Source organism: Xenopus tropicalis, chromosome 7, assembly GCF_000004195.4.
Source record: "Xenopus tropicalis strain Nigerian chromosome 7, UCB_Xtro_10.0, whole genome shotgun sequence".
NCBI lineage: Eukaryota > Metazoa > Chordata > Amphibia > Anura > Pipidae > Xenopus > Xenopus tropicalis.
The window spans coordinates 64,598,577-64,604,871 of NC_030683.2; the positions used below are offsets into that span (position 1 = coordinate 64,598,577).

The 6,295-nt window shown below is 36.2% G+C and overlaps 1 long non-coding RNA gene across 2 annotated transcripts in view; it reads left to right on the top strand.

Annotated features, from left to right (window-relative positions):
- The window catches only part of LOC101731286, a 110,817-nt gene extending 104,774 nt beyond the window's left edge, over window positions 1–6,043 (top strand). For both annotated transcript variants that reach the window (XR_004223621.1, XR_001171243.3), the window contains exon 6: window positions 5,606–6,043. This is a non-coding gene — a long non-coding RNA (uncharacterized LOC101731286). The remainder of the gene's footprint in view (window positions 1–5,605) is intronic.
- Window positions 6,044–6,295: the final 252 nt, after the last annotated feature.

Consider the following 6,295-nt stretch of genomic DNA (forward strand, 5'->3'; position numbering starts at 1 on the left):
TATCATTTATGTCCTACTTTTCTGTTCGTATGCATTTATTTATTAATATATATATATATATACTATCTTAAATCGATCTTCAAAAATATTCACGTTCATTCAAGCAGCTTTTAAAAATCCTTTGTTTCCTTTGTTGCGATAAACAGAGCTCTCTAAAATCTAAGTGTATTTGATTTATCACATAATGTGTATCTTCTGCTTCCTGAAAGAACTAGTAACAGAATACCAATTCTATCCCTTCATAGCCCACCATCACAATTATGGGGAATGTTACTTGGTAGCACTGTTTTAAATATTAGTTCTGTAATTTAGGTGAAGTAAGGAATAAAACATTAAGGGCAGCAAATAACAGAAATCAAAAATAACTTTAACCTTGAACATTTTTGCAATATCCTGAATGGCTTCAAATATTCATTTTTAAGTAACATACATTTTATTGCTATTTTCATGTAAAAATGAACAAGATACTTTACATTTAGATGGTTATCCACCCTAGACCAGTTTTCATCATAAGAATTCTTCAAGACCTTTCTGAATTTAGTCATTTTTCTCTGGTCTTTCTAGCTTTGCTCACATACAGCATTGCCAAGCAGTTGCTGTTGTACTGTCTATTTCTTTAACACAATTTGATTTATGTCTAATAAGGAGCTACCCAATTACTTGATACTCATAGGTCTGTTTTTGAATTCAGATGAGTCAAAGGCATCCCCAGGCAGTCACAAAAATTCCACATATCCCTGAGCACAATTCCAATTTGACTTTAGTTGGAGAGTTTTACTGTGAATATGATTAGGTTTAATGGGATTTTATTGAAGGCAGTATCATGCTTTCTAGCAGAGCATGAGAGTTTTGTTTAGCCCCACTATTTAGCTCTCTTCTAGGGGGTATGTGCAGCCTGTGGCAACCTTTTGACTAATCAAAGACAATGCTTTCAGAAACAGACCTACTATCAGACATGAGATGAGAGAGTCTCTTTTAATTACATCATACCTAATTATTTCTTCAAAGGCATCTACCTGCCCTCCAAAGTCACCCTGGAATGGAAGCTCTCCATTGGTAAATTGTGTTTTAGATTGATGAAGATTTCTGGGCTACTGAGGCTAGCAGGGTAAGCACTGTAAAGGTGGCCATACACTTATAATAATGATCTTCTGTGCGACCACTGGTTGCAGGAAAGATCATTCCCACCCTCCATTGATGTTCAGGGCTGAATCGTCAGATTCTACCTCCACCTGCGGATTCAGCCCTAAACGTAGATTTTGCTCGGGCGCCTTCAATCTTTTAACTTGCCCGATAGACGAGACGACCGATATCTGCATCCTTTACAATATCGGTCATCTCATCAAGCCGCCATACACGCACCAAATGTTGTATGAAACAAGGTTTCGTACGATAATATTGGTGCGTGTATGGCCAGCTTAAGTGTTAGAGTGGGAATAGATGGGTTACTACCCAATCTGCCTAAGTAATTATAGTAAGACATTCCCCAAACAATGATATTATAACCAAACTCAAGACATTCCAAGCAGCTGGAAGAAAAGCTATCATTGAAAAGTTGAATTGATATCCCCCCCCTTTCCCCCCAGCAGCTGGTCAGCAGAACAATGGGAGGGTAACCAGATAACAACTTGATGACACCTTCATTGCTAAAAATGCTTCCATGCCCCAGCTAGTGATAGACATAAGAGAGCAATAAGAGAGTAAAACACCCAAGTCCAGCAATTACTCCTCCAGTTACATTGAGCAAGAGACAGGACAGGATCAGGCACAATGACCTGAGATAGCTGCCTACACACCAATATTACAACTAAAAATATATATTTACTGAAACAAGAATAACATTTTAAATTGTACAATGACTTGCAATATGCACTGTGTAATTAAGTAATAAAAGCTACACCATAAAAATCACAACAGAATCCCTGTGTTTTTTAGCTGCAAACAACATACAACAATTGTTTGGTTAACTGTCAGGTTTCACGCATGTTAACTGGCTGATGCAAGCAATGCAATTTAGAATGCACTTCCACTATACATTTTTTTGCAGCAGGAAAAAATGTTAGGTTAAGGAAGCACATTAATCTAACCATTTATATATTAAAAAAATTGAAGAAAAACACAACACATTTTTTTAAAATAATAGTTAATCCTTCACTACAGTTTGGTGTGGGGTTTTTTGTAAAAGCAACTGTTCTCCTTTACCCTCTGTATTATAGAAAATGATGTTGCTGAGAAGGCACGACATTCCTGCAAGGCTAAAATGTTTTCCCCTACATAACTTTAATTCTGTGAACTGAATAATTTCTAAGTAAATGCATTAAATAAATAGTGCAAGATAATATAAGTATTTGTTTTTGAGAATCCTCTCCCTTTAAGTCATCCAAAAGGTCACCCTGACATAAACAGGCAGTTGAGAAATTTATAGTTCACACAACACAGATCAACTAACCACACTCTATAGACACATTGTGGAAATTAAAAACAAGAAAGCATGTATTACCAAGTAGTAATGCAGCCTACAGCTCCTGATTGCTAAGCCAATGCTGCTTAATTATATGGAAACAAAGTAATTTAAGGTTGGGCACAAAGAGAGCATATCTATAAAGTTGAGGCACTCCCCTTCATATATTAAGAAATTGCTAGCTTCACATAAATCATGGCAGATAAAAATGAATATATCAGTCCATAAATGGGAAACACACACCACTGATTAAAAGTGTTTGTGTGCTGTGTTACTCTAAAGAGTTAGTTAAAAATACATTTTAATATTAAGTACTAGCAATGCTGCCTGTATAATATACTAATATATTAAATAAACAAAAATATGTTTATTAGTATTCCTACATTTTAGATGCATTGCACTATATATAGTAAAAACAGATGCTAAGTTTATTTTACATCTGGTACCCAAGTATATGGCTTATTATTGGCTGATATGGGTTACTCAAATGTTGCATCTCATATTATTGTATCCACATCCATTCCTATTGCAAGTTGGGTTGCATATAATCCAAGATTTGGTTGAGTATGACAATTCTATTACAAAAGATTTGGACAACTATTTAATAGAATCTGAACCCCTGTTTTCATGTTTAAAAAGTATTGCTTTCAGGTGTCCATTACCCTAAAGTGTCAGGGGCTGATTTATAAATAATCAGTGGTTGCAACCAGCACAGCACAGCACCTAAAATCTGGTATGCTTTGTATTTTTTGAAGAAAAAATAATTGCATAATTGATCATGTTTTACCCAATAGCGAACCTCGATTCATAATAAATTAGCCTCTAGGAATTAAAGGGGAGCTCTGGCTTCTGATCCAAAAGAGCCCCGCACAACACAGAAACCCCTGATATATCACTTTAATCTGTTCCTTTAAAAAGTATGCAAAACAGTTTTTCTCTTTCTGCATAATTTGAATCCTGAGGAGGGACTAAAACATTGATGTTACAAATTGTAACAACTTCTTCACAGCTTACAGACAGCATTCAGGAACTACATAACCCACAATGCATTGCACTGTGATGTTCCTTTCCTAATTGACATCATGTGCAGGGAATTGTGGGATTTGGAGGCTGCAGGTTGGAGGCAGGCTGAGCACAGTCAACTACTGTTACATTTTTTTTGAGTCTTAAAGTATTCAGCCAAATCAAAAGGAGAACAGGGAGCTCATGTAACTGTTCCAAATCATATTATTATATAAAAAATCGTGAAAAGGCTGCATATTTTTTGCACAAATTCCCCACAGTTTTATGTAAAACTGCCTTTGTTGCTTGTACTTGTGTCAATATGCACTCTTTGAACTTATGTATAGTTGTGCTCAGTGCTGCTCAGTTCTTCCTGCCTTTTGTTCTGAATCAAGTGCTGCTGCGCCTAATGACGCAGGGGATCCCTGGAGCTAACTGCCACCTCCTGACCAGGTGGTAGCTTCAGGGCTTCAGGATTCCCTTAGCTCCCAAAGTCAATAAGTGCAGCACACTTGCTAAAGAATTGGGCGCAGTCGTCACTTGCATGCCATACACTGGAATTGACACCAGATGAACTTCCGCACAACTGTGTTTGATTTGCATTTTGCCAAATCAGATGCAATTATGGTAGGTGCAACAAGCTCATTGCCCCCTTGTGACAGCAATGATGCTAGAATTTTGTGGAAAAAGCACCGGCAGTTGCACTCGAAATTGAACTTTGCTCCCTTTGCTCACTTGCGAGTAAGAGAATAACATAATATTACTGCCAAATAACAAAAATCAAAAACAGGCACAATGCAAACAAAAAGTTTGCAAATACATATATATATATATATATATATATATATACTGTATATAAATATATTGCTTTTCTTAAAAACATTTATTTTTGTAAACTGGATGTTGAGGTGAGAAAAATCTATATCCTGGCTGAGAGATGGCTATTGGCCTGTATAGCTCCCAGCATAAACCCTAGCACAATCTTTGTAACCTATTACACATAAATAATGCATGGTTTTCAGCTACTCTCATCACATGGGTGTAGATACAGGGGCTTATAGGTTACAGTAAGAAAGGACAGTTCACTACACTACAGATGAAAACTTTACAGTCTCAATTTAAACCTATGGGGTCCTTTCACCCTTACATAAATATGCCCCACACTGTTCAATGTCCTGCGGTAAGAAAGCAACTACTGTACGTGCTTGGTTCAGTAATAATTAGATGGCACAGTCATAGGCACTGGCATAAGTTATTCATTGCTTTTACTAATTGTCCAGTGTTATTTGCCAGGAACTGAGGCCAGCAGTTTTTCAATAGCTGTTGGTTATTAACGAATGCTTGAATTACTGTGTCAGTCAATGAGGACTTTTTTTTTTGTTAAAAAGTCATACCTTGTGCAAGAATAAAATCATTGCCTTATTTTATGTTGATATCCACTAGGCAACATATGGGCTGTAAATGCATCGGATAACAGTGACCATTCATAGATATTCATCCTCAAAGGTGTTAAGGCTTTGATTAAACTTTGATCTGAGAAAAGAAAACAGCAGTACATTTCATGTGTACTAATCTTTCTTAATTTTGTTTTTACACAAAGTTAAAAATGCCATTATTTATCAAAGCAGATGCGATACATTAGTGAAAATCTTTGTAAAAATCTATTATTAATAATACATTTTTAGCAGCAAAACTATATATATATATATATATATACACAAAGGATGGCACACCGCTACATAACATACCTTGGGTGCTCGGTAAAAGGTTCCAATACCTTGGAGCTGTTTATGCTACTTTAAATATATGTTTTGATTTTTATATGTTTTTGATTTTTTCACAAGAAATCCCGGAGTTGCTGGTCTTTTTTATACTATATATATATATAAAATTGTGTATTTTATGTCCGTTTGCTGTATAGAACCTTAATGGTCCTTGGCAGTGATTAATGCATGAATGTGAGAAAAGGTCCTGTGGTATAAAAACTGAATATCACCGTGCTTTGTAAGTCTGCCTATAACAAATAGGGTTAAAAGTAGTTTGGCAAAACACATATCTGAACATATAAAATGACTCCATATCTAAACTGAATATGTAGCAGCAGCAGTTTCTTTACACTGTTTATCTCTTGACCTTTTCCAGGAGCAATAAATATGAGAATGAGAAGATGCTAAACCTCCTGATTCAGGAAGAATGCACCAGAGGACACTTCAAATAAAACCCTGGAGACTGGGACCTGGCCTGCTTGCCGCCCAGCAATTCTCTCACCTTTCCCCCTGCTGTAACAGTAACATAACATAAAGTTTGCTCATTGCATTTACCCATGTCCTTTTGTACAATATTGGAGAACAGGGTGTGCATAAATGAATGATTTAAAGTTGACTTTCCTTGAATGAGGTTGGCACTGGAATTATTTAGCTGGTCAAGGACAGGGACGTAAATGACACTGCAAACTCTAGCCAAAAAATGTTTTAATCTGTTTTTATTGGGTATTTTGCTTAACTTTTCTTCTAATTTGGGCATTTGTATACATTTTGTAAAATGCAGACCACAATAAAGGTAGTGTGATCACCTTCTCTGTTCATGCCCCATTTATTGGTGGATTTTTTCAGGTACACTCAGTATCCAATGGATCTATTTCTCACAGACCCACTGCCCAAACTGATGGCAGAACACACAACAAGAAAATGGGTTGATTTACAGGTATTTTATATTCTGACAAAACGGCTGTTTTTCAGACTTCATGGAACATAGGCCATCACCTTGTATGATACAAAGGTAAAAAAAATGGCTAGAGTCTCAGTACACCTTGGATTCTGCTCTCCTTAAAGG